The sequence below is a fragment of the Petaurus breviceps genome, unplaced genomic scaffold (assembly GCF_028583685.1).
Source record: "Petaurus breviceps papuanus isolate PSGF00001 unplaced genomic scaffold, PetGlider_PUasm1.0 90418, whole genome shotgun sequence".
NCBI classification, from domain to species: Eukaryota; Metazoa; Chordata; class Mammalia; order Diprotodontia; family Petauridae; genus Petaurus; species Petaurus breviceps.
This window is the reverse complement of record NW_027187246.1, coordinates 1900734-1922322: the sequence shown is the minus strand read 5'-3', so window position 1 is coordinate 1922322 and position 21589 is coordinate 1900734. Positions and strand designations below refer to the sequence as shown.

The 21589-nt window shown below is 36.6% G+C and overlaps 1 protein-coding gene and 1 pseudogene across 1 annotated transcript in view; both read right to left on the bottom strand.

Annotated features, from left to right (window-relative positions):
• MYT1L (myelin transcription factor 1 like) overlaps positions 1 to 17203 on the bottom strand; it is a 704996-nt gene extending 687793 nt beyond the window's left edge. The window contains exon 1 of the mRNA XM_069108684.1: positions 17045 to 17203. The gene's annotated coding sequence lies outside the window, so the exon portion shown is untranslated. The remainder of the gene's footprint in view (positions 1 to 17044) is intronic.
• Positions 1 to 21589, bottom strand: part of LOC138177500 (dnaJ homolog subfamily A member 1 pseudogene) — a 121563-nt pseudogene that overhangs the window by 21042 nt on the left and 78932 nt on the right.

The window sequence follows — 21589 nt, the reverse complement described above, 5'->3', positions numbered from 1 at the left end:
CAAAAAAGCAGAATCTGGCACAGGAAGTTTCTTCACCAGCTTGCTGAACTATTTTATCCTTTTAATTAAATTTAAAGGGGAAAAATCAATGTCACTATGGCTTGTCAATGACTTTGGAGCAGCTCCCATGCTATTCAAACATGTACTGGAGTCAAATTATTGTCATAGCATGCAATAATTAAGAACTTTGGGCTCATGTTATATGGAAAAAAATAGAAGCTAATTAATTCAGATAATTTGTAAGTTTGTGTGACAGTAGTTAATCTATAGTTCTGTAGAGTAGTTACTAAGTAGTTAAATATGTGAAATCCAAAAATAAGATTTAGAGTTGGAAGGGACCCTACAAATTATCTATTTCAAGCCCCACATTTTACAGCTGAAAACTTAAGCCTGACTTACTCAATGTCAAAAAACCATGACTGAAATTTAGGTCCTTTCACCCAAACTCTTTCATTTTTGATATGTATGGATTCCCCTTCCCCTAATACCAACACATTGAACATTGATCTCTCTCATATATGTATACATATATGTTTATATGTATACATATACATATGTGTATATATATGTGTGTGAAAATCAGGTAAGTGATAAGCCTTTTTTAAGATCCAACTATGTGCTAGTTTAGAATCAGAGATTTAGATGTGTAAAGGAACTTGCAGGATATTGAATCCAAATCTCCTCACTCTATAATTCAGGTAACTGAGGGTCAAAGAGTTTAAGTGACTTGCCCAAGATCACAAAGAGCAAGTGGACAAGTCACAGTTGCTACCTATCTCCTCTGTCATCAGATCCTCCACTCATTTCAATGCACCACACTATTTCTGACTGCCTCTGGAGTTCGCATTACCACTAAAAGAAACAAATATGCCATGACAATCTAATCCCAATGCTCTCAATTTCTTTGCTTCATCAGGAATTACTGAAGCAAGGCAATATTTTGTTTTAAATATTCAACCCTCACCCATATAATGTTAGCTTCAAGCATCACCGAATAATCATACATCTTCTGTAACTTCTGAGCTCATGAAAGCAGGATCATTATTGAAACACAAGAATCTCCCTCTTATATCTCTTAAGAATATTGCTGGTCATGACACCCCACCTTATTCATCGGCTGTGTCACTTACATATTTACATACTTCTGCTTTGAGAAGTATGCCATTAATTATGTACATTTCCCCAAATAAAATAAATATTTCTGAGAATTTTTTTAAATATGGAGATAATCCTAGTTCTACATAAGAGATATGATGGGAAGTGGGGGAGTCAGGAAAAGAAATTCTAAAAAAAATTATACTAAATTACTTCTTGGAAAAACTGAGTTTGGGGGAGTTTTTTCCCCTAATTATTGCTATTTTTACAAATACTGATGAATGGGAAACACACATGCAAATGGAATTTGTAGCACAAAGATTTAGGGTGAAATTTTTGTTCTGTAAGTTACTAGCTGTGTGACCTTGGGCAAATAAAACTACCCTTCTCTTAGCCTTAATTCTGTCAACTATAAAATGAAGAGCTAGACCAGAGATACTCTTTGAGGTCCTTTCCAGCTCTAAATATTGTGATCTCATAGGATTTTAGGATTATGGATTTTGTGCTGGAAGGCCATCAGAGTTGCAACCCTGTGGTTTTATAAATGAGTGACTATGAGGGCCAAGAAGGTTCAGTGATTTCTGAAACAGAGCAGCCAAAGAAAGTTTAGGGCACACAGATCCTTAACTTCTTCTCACTGACAATAAGATTCTATTGTCAGAGTAGCAAGAGGTGTACTCTGAATTCAGAGCTATTGATTCCCAAAAGGTTAACTTAAGAATACACTGATGAATCCTGACCCATCCTTTGATCTTGATCTAAAATAGGACAACATTCAGAATGAAAAATGAAACAACTCCTAACCAAGGGGTGTGTATCATTAATTTATAATATCTTAGAAAAGTTATAGGGCCAACTAATCATACAAATTTAACCTTTTCTCTCTAGGCATCTCCACCTCCCCCCACCCCATTTTACCTCTTTGCCTATCTCTATTGCAGTCTTTCTCTTTCCCTCCCCTCTTTTCACTATTTGTCTACCTTTCACTCTCTCCTTCCTTACGCCTCTTTCTCTCCATTATGTCTTTTCTTTTTGTTCCTGTTCAACTCCATGCAAAGTTCTGTGTTAGCAAGTCTCATAGATCCTTTTGTACCTTTTACAATTGTCTTTCCCATGAGTAGACAGATACACTGATAGATGGGACAAACAGCAATATTTACAAGTTTTTACCACTGGGAAAGGTTAAAGAGATCAGAATTCAAACCTGTGTTTCATACCCATATTAGCAACTGGCAAGACTGAAGAATATTCTGGTAAGATGATGGAGTAGGTTGGAAATTTCCAGGCTCTCCTTATTTCTTCCACAGATAGAAAATCACCATGAAACCAACATGGAGCCACAAAAATAGAGGGGCAAAGGCACAACTTGAGAGAAGCTCAGAGAAAACTCCAGGCCACCCCACTGGATCAATAAATGACAGGCCCTGAGAGAAGCCACCCAGACCTCGAGAAATTTCACCTCTACTTACATCTCACTCATGGCCTCAAGAAATTTTACCTCAGGAACTTCCACTTCACAAACTTTTACCTCACAAACTTTCATCTAAAGAATGGCAGACCCTGAGTAAGGGAAGATTGAGGGACCCCCTGCTGTTTCTGGAAGCTGGCCTACTGGTACTGGCCAGACATGGTGGGGTTGTAGAGGAGGAGTAGAGAGTGCAGAACCCCATGAGTGCCGTAACTCAGGGAGCAACGTGTCTCAGATACGGTGGTTGGAACCCTAACTGTGGCTTAGTAGAGGAGAGGAGTCCCTGAGCTTGAGCCCTGGACAGAATTCAGAAAACAACAGAAAGGAGGACCTGAGGCCTAAGGCAGCATTGCTATAACTTGGGATTAAAACCTGATGAATAATAAGTTGCTAAATAAATAAATGAACCAACGAATGAATAAAAGTAAGCAAAGGAAAAAGAACCTGACCATAAATAGCTATTTTGACATGAAAGAAGATCTGGGTTCATATTCAGAGGAAGATAATAAGCTAAAAAAAAGTCACTCCTACTCCAGAGAATAACATCAAAAGGTCACAAGCCCAAAGAGAGTTCTTGAAATAACTTAAAAAGGAATTTAAAAATTAAATAAGAGAGATCAAGGAAAAATTAGGAAAAAAAGATTGCATCTAATAAGCTATAACCTACTATCTGTCTCCCAAATAGCCTATCATCTTTAGAATACGAAATGCTAAATGAATCAATAGCACAGTGTCTGGTACATAGCAGGCACTTAAAAATGCTGATTGATTGATTATTTGATAGTACAGTATAATATACGTTCTTTACTGTAAGTTCGTCTCTGATGCTTCATCCTGACATGGAAATAACCTCTGGGGTCTTCAGGATTATATCAGTACTTGCACTCCAAATCTCTGGGTTTGGGCATGGGCTAATGATCAGTTAAGACAATGTGCCTAGCTAACTGTAAAGAGGCTTGTCCCTATAAGTCTGGCCATGGACATGGATATTTTTAGCTCCAGAAACTCATGAAAATTATCTACTAAGCGAGAGATATTTCAGTATGCATTGGTGGGCTGGATTATTGCAATAATCATCCAATTGTTCTCCCTCTCAATTCTCTGCCCTCTCTAATCCATCCTGAGCACAACTGCCAAAGTGATATTGTAAAGCACAGGTCTGACCATGTCACTCCCCTGCTTGAAAACCTCCTGTAGTTTCCTGTTGCCTCTAGGATAAAATACAAGTTCCTCTGCGTGGCATTTAAAAGGGCTTCACAATCTCATTTCAGCCTACCTTTCCAAATTTATTGCACACCACTAGCCTTCACATACTTTATATTCCAGTCACATTAGCCTTCTTGCTCTTCCTTATGCACAATACTCCATTAACCATCTCTGTGCCTTTATACACTGTGCTTTCCCCAAGTTTGGAATGCAGTCTCTTCACACCTCTGCCTTTTAGAGTACCAGCTTCTTTCAAAGCCCAGGCCAAGCATTACTTTAAAAAAAATAAAGCCTCTACCTCCCCCAAATTGCCTTGTATCAATTTTATTCTGATGTATATGGGTGTAGCTATATGTGGGGCACATATATAGGGCATCTAGGTGTAGCGAATAGAAGTCAGGGCTAGAATCAAGAAGACTCCTCTTCCTGAGTTCATATCTGGCCTCAGGAACTTACTAGCTGTGTGACCCTGGGCAAGTCACTTAACCCTGTTTGCCTCAGTTTCCTCATCTGTAAAATGAGTTGGAAAAGTAAATGGCAAACTGCTCCAGTATCTTTTCCAAGGAAACCCCAAATGGGGTCACAAAGAGGTGGACATGACTGAAAAATAACAGAACAACATATATGGGCACAAATTATTTCTGTTCTTCCTGATAGAGCAAGATCTGTAAGGTGGTAACTATCTCATTGTGGTCTTTATATACCTGAATTTAGCATGATTCCTGGCACATGGGAGGCACTACTGAATATTTTTTGATTGCCTATCAATCAATAAGCATTTATTAAAATGTACTACTGAGAGAATATCCAAATGAGTAAAATCACAATTCCTAGTTACTGACATAGAATAGAAACTTTCAGATTCTTTCGATGGTATTGCTATTGTATGTATCAAAACACACATTCAAGTAAACTTAGCTGTCATGATTCACACAAATGTAAAAAATGACATGCTATTTTAGCAAAGGTCCTAGATAAGGTGTTAGGAAACCAGTGTCCTATTTCTTGTTTTGTATTAACTGTATCACCTTGGCTAAGTCACTTATCCCCTGCTGTCCTCAGTTTCTCTTCTTTACAATGAAAATGGTTGGAGTGAATAAATTTTTCTTTTTTACATGAGTTATGTAACTTTTTTGTTTTAATATAGTGATAAGTGTACTTCAAAATAATTGGTTTTCTTTTAGTCTTATATATTTTATTTAATACATATAATCATTTTTTTTCTCAGAAGAGGTTCATATGCTCCATCAGCCTGCCAAAGGAACCCATGACAGAAAAAAAAAAGAGATCAAAAAATTCTTGGACTAAATGTTCCATAATTTTCCTTCTAGTACTAAGATTTTGTAACTATATGATAATAACTAGAACCAGAGCAAAAAATCAAATACATCAAAGTAAATTTCTGACCTATTAAGAACCTATAGGTATTATCTAAATATTGTAAATATTGGAAAAATCATGACAGGAAGGGGGCAGTTATGGTCTGGTTCCTTTAGCTAGGTGAGTTCATCACTCAACACAAGGTGAACGCTGGAATTATGGGACTTTTTTTCCTTTTGAAGGGATGAGGAGGAGGGGGCGAGCTACTTCTATTTCTGCCTGACTCAAAGACAAACTTGACTGAGATGTCAAATTACAAAGAGTATGGCTGTCACTAAATATGCTGATATATGCATATTTCTGTAGCTGATGTCTGCTCACAATGAACAATGAGTTCTTTGCCTGTCCCTAGAAAGACAGACGGCTTTCTCTGCTCAAATGGATATTCTTGAAGAAAGCTATGAAACCAGACCAAATATCTATAACACTCTAAAATAAATTAAAAAAAATAGTCACCCCTCCCCCTTTATCCAAATGTCTTATATATCCTATATTTGTTATATCATAAATACAATGGGGATGGACTAAGAACAAGTCTTGGCCCCTTACAGAGGTCTCATGCTTGGGTTCCTTTGTGCTTGTTACATGTAGAAAAATGCAATATTTTGGAGTACAAGGAAAGTATCTGCAATAGGTGACAGTCATGAGTAGAGTTTACAGCTAGAAGGGAATTCATTTTATAATTGAGGAAAATGAGGAGGGAGGGAAGCGAAAATTTCAAGGTCACAAAGGTAGTAAGCAATCAAGTTGGATTTCAAACCCAGATCTTCTGACTACAGATACAGTGTTCTTTCTACTAGACAGTGATACATTATAGAAATTTGGACTGCAAAGGTAAGAGTTGAGGTGAACTATCTGCACTAACTCCCAAATATGCCCTTATTTTAATGATAATAAATAAATTATGATAGAATATAAACTCCTTGAGAACAGGAACTGTTTTGTTTTTCACTTTGCACATCCATGGTGTCTACATAGTGTTGGTATATAGTAGGTATTTAATAAATGTATGTTGAATGAATAAACACTGCATGCTAAGTGTGTGAGTGCATGTATTGTTTTAATGGAAAAGCACATATTGATTTTCTAATCTAAAACTCCATTGGACTCTCTTACTCATCAGAATGGTATTATATGTTGCTTCTGTAGCCCCACAGCTTCTATTCATGGCATACAGTAGTAGAGAAATAATTATCTGTCAACTTGTAGGTCTTTGTCCATTCATATTTTAGTGGGCAGAAATCACAGTGATTACTCCAAGTACTAGACACTTCAATATTATTAGTCACTTTCATCTCTTCCCCCACTAGCTTTGAGTCTGGGTTATGATAAAACATTTGGAGGAATGAGTGTCTATATCCCATTGCCCAAACTCCATAGCCATGTCCCTTTAAAAGCAGGAGTAAAATTGAAACTGATTAAATAATTAAGTTTGTATGTAGGCAAGCGTCAGAGTTCTGTTGGTCATATATGAGAACTAACATGTTATTACACATGGAATGATATAGGACTCAACTTTTGACCAGTGCATTGGCTAAGAGGAGACTAATCAAATCAAATGGGTTGTTGGAAAACTACCCCAGCTCAGAGCTATGTAACACAAGCCATTACCATTGAAATAATATTGGTCTCTTTCCTTCATTGTTGAACAATGGCTGAAACAAGATATTCCCCTAAAGAATGAATCTTCTGAGGGTTTTGTTACTCACAAAGGAAGCACTGAAAATTTACTCAGGAAAACACACTGCTTCATGTACAAAGGTCAACAGATCTAGCAATTTTCCAAAGACCTATGTTCTGTCTTTTGTGTCTCTTAAAGACTCATGGTATAGTGGCTCCTTTGAATACAGACCAGAGTTCAAATCCTAGCTCTGCCACCTACTACCTGTGACCTTGGGTAAGTTAATCAACCTCTCTGGGTCTCATCTTCCTCATCTGTAAAATAAAGATAATAAAAGCATCTATTTCACAGGGTCATTATGAGCATAAAATGAGATAAATTATGCAAAATGCTTTGTAAAGTGTACAAATGAATGTGAGCTAGGATTAGTCAAATTGTCAACTCGATATCAGAGAGGGCAAAAACACTCAGAATTCACCATGCCAATGAAATCAGAACTCTGACCCTGCCAAAACTTCACAAAACACAATACAACAACCATAGTTCTCTATGAATTATAGCTGCATAAAAGAGAGAAAAATATTAATGTAGTCTGAGATGGTGAAAGGAAGCAAGATTTGAGATGGACTTTGAAGGAAATATAAATTTGGCATTTTCCATATTAATTTAGCTGTGGAACACCTTTAGACCTAAATAGGTTGATATGAATTACAAATGCAAATTACAAATTAATACAAATATAAAATAGAGGGGTATAAATACTGGTTTAGAAGGTTGGAGAAATTTTGGAGCAAAACAGATGGAAATAAGCCTTTGTTCATAGTAAAAAAAAATTGCTGCATATATTTTTGACATGTGTGTGATTTTATATTTAATAATTTAAGAGAAAAATAAGTAGCATGCAGATTTTCTCATGTAGGCTTTATTCACATCTCACAGAACATCATTTGGAATATGCTAGTTTGGGTAATTTAGCTACTACCAATCTACATAGCCACTTCTGGTTTCATTTTGATACTTTTTGGATTACTCCCCCCCCCAACCTCATCATCATCACTGAATTATAAGCATTAAGCATTATTTATAATGTTTTTCAACACATTTCCTGTTATGAAAGCTCTGAGCAGGTAAGTTAATTGTTTTATTTGCATCAGTGGTCTGAGCAATACAGGAGTGTTTATGCAACAGCCTTCCTACTTCAGGCCTACTTTGGGGATAGTGTGAAATTGATTACGGATGTTTCACAGCTTAATTTCCAACCACATTGCAAGCTAGAATGAATGGTCGTCACAATCCTATATAGAGGCCAGAACGTAAAAAAGAAGGGACATCACAAATCGAAATTAGGAGCTACTGGCACATGATGCCAGGAAGCATTTCATCTAGAGACCATAACTGCCCTTTTCAGAGCCAAACAAATATTATTTGAAACCAACAGCTGACAGCTAAAATTCATCCCTCCACCCAATATGTGCTTTTTAATATCTTGAAATGACGTAAAGAATCTAAGCATAATATATTTTTCTCTCAATAAACTTTGTCCAATCTAGTAGTACTACCTTAATTACAAAATCAATTTTGATTTTTAAAATGCTCATTAGGAAATTCAAGTTTCTATATTACATTAAGAACAGGAAGTTCATTTATAGAGAAGTGTCCTTAGCCCCAGGGCTGAAGCAAAGCTCAACAAGGGCTGGATCGCTACCAGCCATATCTGTGTCAAGCCTGTGGCTCTTTTTTTATTTGTTTGTTTGTTTTCAGGGCACACCTGCCCATCGTGAGGCATTCCCAATCCTCCCTTTCCCTCCTCCCCTGCCCTCTTGCCGCTATCGTGGTAACACCTCTGCACTCAGCAGGCAAAGAGTTCAAGCGCTTCTCTGTTAGCAGGTGCTAAAGCTCGTCTCTGTGCGTGGGCTCAAGTGCAGAAGCATCTGATTCAAACTGCAGTCTGACCTGATTGCTGTCCCAAAATCTACTCGATCCTAGGAGATGAGCAATCCGCAGTGGAGAGAAAGGAAAACAAGACAGGGAGGAGTGAAAGGAGGGGGTGGGGATGGAAAAAAAAAAGCCTGTCTCTTCCGCTCCATCCACCTCTCTGCCCAATAATTCACATTGATTGTTGTGAATAAACTCCAGCAGTCTGAGTCTTCAAGGGCCCTTTTAGTTGCTTCAATCAAAGTGGCAGGTACAGAACTATTTATTTTTTAAGTGGAACCAAATGGTACCTACCATGTGCCAATAAGAGATACTCACTGGGTAAATAAATAAAGCAATGTCCAAATAGGTCTCTAGTAAAAATAGTCCTCCTGACCTTTTATGATTCTGGGTAACAATATTGACCAGGAATCCTGGCTCTCACTGATATCCTACCTTATCTATTGAATTCTAAAACTATTCATAATAATAATAATGATAATAGCAATCTTGCCTAACACTGTACCATGTACACAGTAGGACCTTAATAAACTTAATTGAAATACAGAGAAGTTTAGAAAGGGTTGGGGCCAAATCATCTGGGATAAAGTTTAGGTATTTTATTCTTTTTTTTTTAATTGTAAAATGTTTTTGAACCAATTTCTGATCCTATGGACACTGCCTCCCACATTTTTGCTCAGGGGAAATCCAAGGTGGCATCTTATGGGAATTATGAGGACATGAAGTAGAAAAGAAGGCCCTCTTTATGTAGACCCTTTGGCTACTTGCTGAGACGATTACTGCTAGGTTGCCACCCCTCCAGGACAGAATAGGAAGAGGGATTAGGAAAGCTAAATGAATGCTTTCCTTCTAACTGTCTGGGGAAGCAAATGGGATATAAAATCATTAAGGAAAAGTGTTGTTTTTGTTTTTTTCTTTGAATCCCCTCTCCCTCCCAATACTGGGCATGAGGGTTGGCACATAGCAAATGTTTAATGAAAGCCTTCTGATTGATTCATTGAACGACAGCTCACAATCCATGTAGTAAAGGATGAACTGAAAGGTGGGAATGAGGAAAAGGAGAGAGAATTGGAGGAAGTGCTCTAGTCCTAGGCTTAATAGAACCTGCACTCACAGAAAATTAGAGGTGGAAATTACTCTAGATAGTATATAGTTCAACTTCCCACTCCAAACATAATACTATCTCCTATGTAACAACCCTGTCAGGTAATTATTCAGCTTCTGCCTTAGTACTTCTGGGCAGCCAATCAATAGGCATTTGTTATGTTCTCAAAGAGAAGACTTCTTAATGGGAGGAGTCAAAAATGAAAATAACTGGTTAATATAAAATATAAGAGTACATTGAAAGTAATATTTCAGAGGGAAGGCCTTAGCAAATGAGGATGAGAGGGGAGGAGGGGAAAGGGGACATGGTGGGTACTGGGAATAGTTACCTTCAAAAGGAGGGATTTAAACTGAATCTTGGAGGAAACCAGGGGACCTAAGGTAGAAACGAGGGAAAACATTTTTAAAATGAAAGAACAACCAATGAAAAGGCATGGAGATAGGAGATGGAAGTTACATGTGTATGTGTGTGTATGTGCGTGTGCGTGTGTGTGTGTGTAACAAGTAGGCCAGGGTGTGTGTACTTCATGGAGTGTGTGAAGGAAAATAAACTGCAAGAATATTTGGAAGGTCTGAGAACCTTTAAAGGGGACAGATTGCTAAGAGATTTAAATGCCAAACAGGAGATGTTATATCGATCTCAATGTTAATAAAGAACCATTGGAGTTTCCTGAGTAGGTGCATGACATGATCAGACCTTCATTTGGGAAAAATGCTTTGGCAGCTGAAAGGAATGTGGATTGGAGTGGGAAGGGATATGAAGCAAACAAACCAGTTAGAAAGCTATTACAAGAGCCTAGGCTAGAGGTCATGAGAGCCTGAACTAGGATGGAGGCTATCTGAGTAGAGAGAAGAGGTTAAATAGTAAAGGTGTTATGAAGATAAAAATGACAAGATCTGGCAATTTACTAGATCTGTGGAGTGAGTGAGAGTGAGGATTTGGAAATAACACTGAGCCTCTACTGGTGGTGTCCTCAAGGACTTCACTACTTCCTAATACAACCCATTCCATTGTGGACAACTTTGAAAGTGAGTTTTTCCTTATATTTGTCCTCCTTACATTGTTCTTCTATGGGTCCTTATGTTATTCCTTGGAACTATCAAGAATAAAGGTTCAACATGATAGAATTTCAAATACTTAAAGGCAATTATGTTCCCCACCTTCCTCAAGTTTTATTGTTGTTTTGTTTTCCATATTAGGTATTCTTAGTACCTTCAGCTAAGCTTCACCTGACAATTGCTAGTACCCTCATCCTTTCATTCTCTTGCCTAGCCTTTTTATTCCATTTTGTTTGCACATCCTACTAAAACTGCAAAACTCAGAACTGAACATAATACTCCCTATTTGTTCTGACCAAGCAGAATGGAAATAAAATCTTACCTGCTGTGTATAGCATACTACCATTAAAGTAGCCCAATTTTTGTGACCTAATCAGGGAATACTTATCAAGCACCCATTATGTACACAGTAGTATAGACCAGTAGTTCCCAAGCTTTTTGTTCTTAGCAATCCTTTTTTACTCATAAAAATATATCTATTGATATTAACCATATTAAGAATTAAATATCTTAGTATTAATATGAAAATGGCTTTGACCTCATGAACCCTCTCAGGGATTCCCAGTGGTCATTGTACTATGCTTTGAGAATCTTTGCTCTAGAAGGCACTTTACAAAATATAGAAAGGAAATAGTTCATGGTCATTGCTCTTAAGAAGTTCAGAAAATAATAAAATTTAAGTTATTTACGATTCTCAGTTATGAGAAATTATAAAACTGAAGTACTAAATTATTTTTTGTTGTTGCTGAGTTGTTTCAATTGAATCTGACTCTTTGTGACTCAAACTGAGCTTTTCTTGACAAAGATAATGGAGTGGTTTGCCATTTCCTTTGCTAGCTCATTTTACAGATGAGGAAACTGAGTTAAAGAGAGTTGAGTGACTTGTTCAGGGTCACTTAGCTAATAAATGTCTGAGGCCAGATTTCAACGTATAAAAATGAATCTTCCTGACTCCAGGCCTGGCACTGTATCTACTGTGCCACCTAACTGCCCACTAATCTGCACAGTCATCTCTAATTTCACATCATAAATTACTATACATAAGAAGGTAAACAAGAAAATGAGTGGTATGAGCAAAATTATGTATGTTGTGAAAGTAGGAAGGCCATTATTGACTGGGAGAATCAGGAAATCAATCAACAAGCATTTAGCACCTACTATGCATCAGGTACTGTAGTAGGAGTGGGGATACAACAAAAATGAAACCACCCATTCAAGGAGCTTACATTCCATCAGGTAAAAAACACTCTAAATAAATACAAAATAAAGAAACTGAATACAAGGTCATTTGGGCATAGGGAACCATTAGCAGCTGAGGGGTATCACAAGAAGCCTCACAGGATGTGCCTCTTGAGTTGAACTTTAAAGTTAAGGATTCTAAATGTGGACATAAGAAGGGCATGCATTCCAAACATGAGTGACAGCCTGAGCAAAAGCCCAGAGTTGAGAGATGCAATACCAGACAACAAGAAGTAGGCGACTAGGGATGTACCACATAGTGCATCAAACTGTAGAATGAGTATGACAAAGAAAGTCTGAAAAACCAGGTTCAAGCCAGAGCTTCAAATGTCAAATAATAGAGGGCTGGTGTTTTTTTAATCCCTGAGGCAATATGTAATTTTTATGGACCAGTTAGCATTTGGAATGGACTTTAAACTAGGAATACTAATTAAAGAGGTGGAGTTTGACTGGGAGAGAGGAGGAAGAACAATAAGGACATAAGAATGGAAGCAGGTTTCTCTAGCACAATAGGAACAGTTGGAGCAATGAGGGAAGAGCAAGGTAAGACTGAAAAGATTAGGTATTGAAAGACTGGAGGGGCAGCCAGGTGGATCAGTGAGTAAGAGCACTGGCTCCAGGGTCGGGATGACCTGGGGATCCAATCTGGGCTCAGATACTTAGCACCACACCCAGAAACAACTGGCTGTGTAAGCTTGAGGAAGTTACTTAACCCCAAATGCTTAAAAAAAAAAAGACTGGAAAGCCTTGAATGATTGAGTAGTAAAGAAGTATGATAATTATTTAGTAGAAGAGGCATTGTGGGGCAGTGGCAGATGTGATGAACTTGGAGTCACAGTATGTAGATTAGAGTAGCAACCATTTGCCCACCTTGGGCTTCACATTCCTCACCTTTAAAATTAGAAGTTTGGACTAGATCAAAGGTTCTCAAATGTGTGTGTGTGTGTGTGTGTGTGTGTGTGTGTGTGTGTGTGTGATGTACCTCTCCTTGACTGTCTGGAGAAGCCTATGAATCACTTCTCAAAAGAGTGGCTTTAAATGCATAAAATAAAATTCATAAGGATTGTAAAGAAAACAAATTATATTGAAACATACAATTTTCCAATCTAAGTTCATGGATTTCTAGAAATCATGGACCTCTTTAACATCCATGGACCCCAGGTTAAAACCCTTTGCCTTACATTATCTCTAAATTCCCTTTAAACCTTTAAAGTGTAAGATCTTAAGGGAACCAATGAAGAGTTTTGAGCAAAAGAGTGACATGACTGGTTCTATTCATAAAGACAATAAGTCTGACAGTGGTATGGAATATAAATTAGAAGCTATATCAATAGTTCAGAAGGGGTATAATGGTACAGAAGGAAAGTCTATAATATGACGGTAGGTCATATTATATTATATATGTATAATATGTTATATATTATATAAACATATATTATATGATAGTAGGAATAGATAAAGGTTGTCAATATGGAGGTTGAATGAATGTGGATTGAGGGAAAAGAGAAAACTTGACAAAATTAGAAGAAAAAAAAAACTTTGGGCATGTTATGTCAGAGATCCTGGTGAGGTATCCACATAGAGACATGCCTTTGGAAATGTGGGACCGGACATAAAGAGCTAAGGTCATGTATCCTTTTAAAGTTGACTGCTCTGTGCTTGTGCTCTTTCTCTCCCTGTCTCTTTTTCTCTCCCTTTCTTCTTTCCTTCCTCAGTTGTTCTTTGAATGGTGAAGAATTACTATGCCCACAGAACATCTCCTCGTTTTACTGCATCAGTAATTTAAGGATTCTCAAATCCTATCAGTAAACTTTCATTTCTCATAATAATTCCAGCCTAGACTGGTCAGTCAGTCTCTCTGTCTGTCTGTCTGTCTCTCTTTCTCTCTCTCTGCCTAGCATGAGGCACATGCCATGTATTCTGAAAGCTTATTAATATTGTGCCATCTATACCTTTATTTTATACTGTCTTGTATTGTTTTGTTTTATGAGTATAATTCTTGTCTTTTCAGTAAAGCTTTAAGTTCCTACATGGCAGACACCAAACCATATGTTGTTCCTGAACGTCTGATGGAGGTCCAAGACAGTGTGATGCACAGAGAGGAAACTCTCAATAAATATCTTGTGAACTGATAAACCACTATAAAACATAATTGGAAAAGAAAACATTAGGAAGTCAATTTCTGAGTATTCATTGCCTTAAACAAGCCATTCCCTCAACATAAAAATGAGATCACTGAATCATGGATTAAGACCTGGAAGGCACTGGAGAGGAACTGTAGTGAGTCCATGCATCTTTTTCCATAGAGGAGAGAAAATGATCCCTAGAGAAGTTATATGATTTGCTCAATAACCAAGAGGCAGTAAGAGAGAGGACCAGAACTCAAACCCAGGTTCATTGATTCAAATTTTGACGTGTTCTCAATTGCACCTGGCTGCCTTTTCTAATTCCCAACTTGAGGTTTTTTTTTTCCTTGCAATTGTGAAAGGTAGGAAAATTAAATAACTTTCTAAAATATTAGTAAGGTCAAAAAAGTGACCTAATATACTTTACTTAATTGTCAAAAACCAATTTATTTTTTTAGGAAAGGAGATTGTGTGAGAATAAGGGAGAATTCTGATTTCCTCTCAAGAAGACCAGCTAGGAAAAATAAGAGAAAAATCTATTTTTCAAAACAATTTTGAGGGGTTTCATTCATGATCCTAATAGTGCTTACGTTCCTGTGCAGATATCAGAGTAGGTCCTTGTATAAAAGGGCCCACTTGGGAAAGAGCCAGAAATAAACGAATGTGGTCATTATTCTTTCTACACTAGAATAGACTGTCCATTCTGGGACACATCTTGGAGGGTATTGCTAACACCAAGAGAGGGCAGAATTAAAAATTCCAAATAGTCAACTGACTTGAACATTTATGTTCCTGAAATGAGCAGATGCATTATCATTACACAAGATCATAAACCATGTTGGGGTCCAAGTCTCACTCTGTTAGCAAAATAAAAACCATTCAAGATCATCACACACACATATTTAATATTTATGACTCACTCTGAATTTATTATCCTTAAAGCAAAACTAGATGTAATGAATGAAAAATCCCTATTTATGTTTACAAAGCAAAGAAGAAATGATGAATATGTTCCCATTATTTCTTTCAAGTTTGTGTTTTGCCAATTTCATTAGAACTTAGTGTGTTATTCTTGAGACACGGGATCCATGAACATTTTAGTCTTCTTAACTCTGCCTAAAAATCATACACGTGCAAAACATTCTCCTATGAACCTCACCTAGCATTCGCTTTTTTGCTTCTGTAGGGAGCTCACAAAATGTGGTATATTATGATTAGCTCTGCTTGTTTCTTTATCCCCACTCCCCTTTACCATGATGTAACTCTCATAAAGGCAAAGAGCTGACAATGGATGGAGCAATTGATTTAGAGTATAGAAGAACAGGGTGCAGGATTCAGTTTTGATATTTAGTAGTTCTTTCACCATGGGCCAGTAATTTAATCTCTCTGATCCTTAGTTTTCTTATTGGCAAAATGTGCACAATACCTGTAACACCTATCTCACAAACTTTAAAATATCTCCTTCTCCCCCTCCCCCAACTACCAGTTTCCCTCAAGACTTGCCTCATATCTCACCATCTGCAAGGGGCCTATTCCGATCTCCCCAGTCCTTAGGGCCTTTCTACTTTGATTATCTCTCATTTATACAAGTATCCTGAATGTACCTAGCTGTTTGTATGCTTTCTCTCTCATCTGACTATGAGCTGCTTAAGGGGTAGGAACAGTGTTTTTGACTTTCTTGGCACTCCCAGAGCTTATCACAGTACCTGACACATAGGAAGTAATTAATAAATGTTTGTTCATTGATTACTTGATAGGAACTATGATTGCATAAAGACATTAGCATTTATGTACCTAGCAAATATCATATAAGATTACTAAACTTACTTATACACTTAGAGATTTCCCATCTTTGTGTTTTTGCCCAAAATGTTTCAACTAATTCAATTCTATTCAAAGATTTACTAAAAAACAAACAAATAAACAAAATTCTTCAATATGCAGGGCACCTTGCCTGTCCAAATACTAACATCCTTTAAAATCCAGCTCAAAATAAAGTTTCTCTATACAGTCTGTCCTGACCACTCCAGTCTGATGTAATAGCTCCCTCTTCTGAATTTCTATTATACTTATAGTCTCTGGAGCTCATTTGGTAATTAACCATTGAAAGCTGTAATATGGGTTTATTGCATAGCTTCCTACCCTCTTTGACTTGGTTTCTCTCATCATGATCTTTCATCCTAAGCAACTAAATCACAGTTTTGATTAGGGCACTCCTCTGCTCAAAAGCCTTCCTTTCTCCCTATACTTACCGAAAAGTTTACAAGTTTCTCAGGTAGGAACTTAAGAGCTTCTTATGCATATTTCAGTCAGAAGATTCTGCCAGATACTCACAATTTTTTCTGCCACCATCACACATATATTTATTCAGGTCATCAGCTCCCTTTCTTGAAATGTGTTCCCTCCTCATTTTCACTTTTTGAAACCCTTCTCTTCCATTGATGCAAAACCTCAGATGTCAAGTCCTTTATGAAAACTTCCTTAATCATCCCATCTGATAATTATCTTTTCTTATTTAAATTGTATTGATCACCATTTGATTGATTTTTGTATTGTAATTTATCTTATACCATACTCACATGTGTACATTCTGAATGCTTGTAATGAGAATGTAAATTCTTGAAGTTGAATGGTTTTACTCATTTTGAATTACTAATCATATCTTATTACTGATCATTACTTTTTCATATATTTATGTTTTAGGGTCATTGGATCATGGATTTAGAACTAAAGGAATCTTAAAGTCATTGAGTCAAATCTCCTTATTTTAAAGACTAACAAACTGATGTTCAGAAAAATTAAGTGACTTACCCAAGGTCACACAGCTAGTAAGTTTCTGTATCAGGATTGAAACCCAGATATTGCTGACTCCAAGTCCAGCACTCTATCCACTATGCAACACTCTTGTCTCCTCAACTAGATTGTAAGTTACTTGAGGACAGGAACCATGTCTTCTACTTCGCCAAAGCACCCAGCACAGTGTCCTGCACAAAGCATTAAATAAATGATTGCTGATTTGATTCATTGTCATCATTCAAATAATTCACAAACCAGAAAACAAATTCTCTCATTTCTCTCTCTCTATCTCTCTCTCTGTCTCTCTGTCTCTCTGTCTCTCTCTGTCTCTCTCTCTCTCTGTGTCTCTCTCTCACACACACACAACAGAGACTCTCTGTTTATTCATTTTATTCTTTTTTTGTTACTTTGGTTTCTTATCTAATAAATCTATCTATTGATCTCAATAGCCCTTACATTAGCAGTTACTTCCCTATTACAGTTTTAGGTAAGAACTCTTTTGATATGATAACTCAGTAGTTGCTAGATAATAGGACACATTCTGTGTCACTTAGGAACCCATGGATCTTCTGGACAGGAATATTCTGTAATCTGACCTTCCCTTCAAACCATCCTTGTTACTCCTCAGTATTAACCAAAGCTATTAACCTCAGATTAAAAATTCAGAGAACTGAAACTCAATTCACTATCTTCATTTATCTTGACTTTAACTTTTTTCCTGAATTTGTCTATGTTTCTTCCTATGATTTCCCCCATATTTAGTACTCTCACATTGCTTCTCTCCTATTTCATGGTGGTTTATGATTAAAGAAACATGACTTTTCTGAGAATCCCCAGTGTCCTTCCTATAGCTCCAGTGCCATCTCCTGCATAAGGCCTCTCTTGATTCCTGTGGTTACTAGTGACACCAAACCCAATTGTTTTGTATTTACCTTGAATATATATATGCATGTATGTATGTATACAAGTTGTTTTCCCAAATAGAACATAAGTTGCTTGAGGGCAGAGATTATTTGACTGCAGCCTTTATATCCCTAGTCCCAAATACAAAGCTTAGCACATAGTAGTGATAAAGAAGTGCTTGTTGCTTGATTGCATACTGCTTGTACTACTAGTTCTCAATAATAATAACAACAATAATAGCATTTGTATGGCAATTGAAAGTTATAAAGTACTTACATTGATAATCCTGTTTGATCCTAATGATAACCTTGTGAGATGATGATACAATATTTATATAGTGCTTATTATGTGTTAGGTACTGTGCCACGTGCTTTTATAACGATTTTCTCATTTGATCCTCACAACAACCCTGGGAGGAATGTACTATTATTCTCCCCATTTTGCAGCTGAGAAAACTAAGGCTGAGAAAAGCCTAGTGATTTGCCCAAGGTCACACAGCTAGTAAATCTCTGAGGCAAGGTTCAGAATCTAGTCTTTTTTATTTCTAGGCTATCATGAGGACACTATTAAATAAGCCATTTGCATGTTGGCAATATGCTATTTAAAATGTATTTTATTGATGACTTCTGTCTTTGTATCATTCATTCCCCCACCCCCACCCCCTGTAGTTTAAATACTCCATTAGGACAAGGAAAAATTATTTAGAGAAAAATATTTGATAGGAAAACCCTGTCTGAGATTATATATAATATTCTACCCTAGTATTTCCCCACATCTCTGACATGATGAAAGAGCTATGCTTTATTATGCCTATTATCTCTTGTCTAAGATCTTCATTTGTATTCTCATTACTCAAAGTTCAAATTCCTTTTACTTATCTTTTCATTTGCATTATTGTAGAGACAAGTATTGTCCTTTTGGGTTTTACTTATTTTATTCTATATGAAATCACTTAAATCTTCCAGTTTTTCTCTGAATTCTTCATGTTTGACATTTTACATTACATAATAATATTCCATTAAATTAATGTTATTTCATTTTCTTTTCTTTAATTTCATCTAGTCAATAGTCAACCATTTTCTCTCTGCTCCTCTGCTAGTATTATATAATTTTATGTATGGCAAATGGAGGCACAGAATTTGTCATGTTGAAGACATGAGACTGACACCATAATTTCTTGATTGAGGATTATTACCAGAAAAGGTGATTAAAAAAAAAAAGAACTGGACTAGAGATGGGAGACAAGATCTCAGGTTCAAGTTTTCAACATTATTCCCCTGCTTACCTTCTTTGTGCTACACTTAGCTATCTACCAAATCAGATAATACTATGATGCAGTAGAAAAAGGATTAGTTTAGATGCCAAGAACTTGAATTCAAATCCTGATCTTACTCCTTGCTACCTATGTGTTCTAGGATAAATGACTAAATCTGTCTGGATTTCAGTTTCCCAATCTGTAAATTGAGAATTTTGTACTAGATGACCTCTAGGATTAAATTTTTTAAGATATAATCCACGATTCCATGACTCCCTTGCCCTGTCTTTCTCTACTTTGAGGAATATTTTGAGACTAACAGAGATTATATGTATGAAAATTATTTGGAACACAGTAACAATATAACTTCATATAGGATTATTTTTAAGTATCAACTCACATCATAGAAATGATCAATATTTAATTTTCTTGTCAGACTGAATTACAAAGCAATCCAACTACATTATCATTAAAATGCAAATAATAAAATCTTTCCAGAAGAAATCCTCTGTGCCATCTTTGTTGTTGTTGTTCAGTCATTTTCATAGTTGTGTCTAACTCTTCATTACCTCATTTGGGGGTTTTCTGAGTTATTTGCCATTTCCTTCTTCAGCTCATTTAACAGATGAGGAATTGAGACAAACAGAGTAAGGTGAGTTGTACAGGGTCACACAGCTAGTAAGTGTCTGAAGCTAGATTCCTGACTGCAGCACTACCATTCTATCCTAGTTGCCCATCTGTTTTTTATCAAGGCTAATCATCATCATTATCATCATCAGCACCACCATCAATAGTAGAAGTAATAACAACAGTATTAGGATTAATCATAATTAACAATGTATAAGTAAGTTTATATAAAAACACAATATATTGTGGGCAGCTTGGTGGCACAGTGGATGGAGTGCCGGACCTGGAGTCAGGAAGACTCATCTTCATGAGTTCAAATCTGGCCTCAGAAACTTACAAGCTGTGTGAACCTGGGCAACTCACTTCACCCTGTTTGCCTCGGTTTCCTCATCTGTTAAATGAGCTGGAGAAGGAAATGGCAAACCACTCCAGTATCTTGGCCAAGAAAAACCCAAAAGGAGTTAGGAAGACTGAACAACAGAAACAACATAGATTGTAATACGTATCCATGAAAGAAGCTACCATATTGATGAAAAAGAAAAAACAAAAAAAAAAACCAACAACAAAAGGTTATTGATATACATAGAAATTGTTATTAATAACAATTGATACTTACATAATGCTTTCAGGTTTATGATATTCAATATATCCATTAATATAGGTATTATCACTAGCATTTTGCAAATAAGAAAACAGTAATGCAGAGAACAGAAATCACTTTCCCACAGTAGCATGATAGTTATCAATAGTATGATGTAGTATGGCAGTTCCAAAAGCATGGTCTTTAAACTTCTGGAGGTCCCTGAGACACTTTCAGGGGTCTGTGAGGTCATTTTCTTTGTAAAAGTTAGGTGTTATTTGCTTATTAAAGCTCCCCTTCTTTTGCAAATATATATGTGTGTGGCTGGATTTTCTTCAGCCAAAATAATCTATCACAACAGATTGAACGTAGAAGCAGATATGAAAATTCAGCTGTCTTCTATTAAGCCAGACATTAAAGAGATTTGAAAAAATATGCAAAAATGCCACTATTCTTGCTAAATTGTTTTTGTTTTAGAAAATATGGTTGTCTTTCATTAAATGTTATTTATGTTAACATAAAGTAGGCTTATTATTTTTAGTGGATTTATATTGTTTTTTAAAAAATGACGAGTTTAAATTTCTAATATGGCAGATATAAGTAGATATAACCCACATAAATTAAAGCTCTTTGCTATCCTCCATAACTTAGTGCAAAGGGGCCCTGAAATCAGAAAGTTTGAGAACTGCTGATTTAGTGGCAAGAAGGCTAGGTTTGGAGTGAGATATCTTGAGCTTCATAACCAGGTCTTCTGATGCCAAACTCAAGGCTCTTTCTACCTCACTATAGCTATCTCCAATAATCCAAATCTGTTAGCATGAAGCACCTCTCTAACAAAAAAATAAAAATCATAGTCTCAAAGCAAATTCTGGAGAAAAATAATTTAGCGCAAAGTTCTGTTTCAGCTACATGTTGAGCTCCACTCAGTTTCCTTAATAACTTTTTTCTCCCCTGAGGCTGGGCAAGTTGAGAATTAGATTAAAATTGACAGCTCCGTTTCCGTTAATGTTTCTGTGCAGGTTCCAATAAATATAAGAACAACTTTCAAACAGTGGAAGGTAACCTCCTCCAAGTTAGAGAGCCCAAAGTCAATTGTTCTCTTTTACATGCTGTCCTGCAAAGCAGATAACTGGTAAAGAAAAGGAAACATACTAGCAAACGGAAAAGCAGTAGTATTCAAACCTTGCCCCCTACA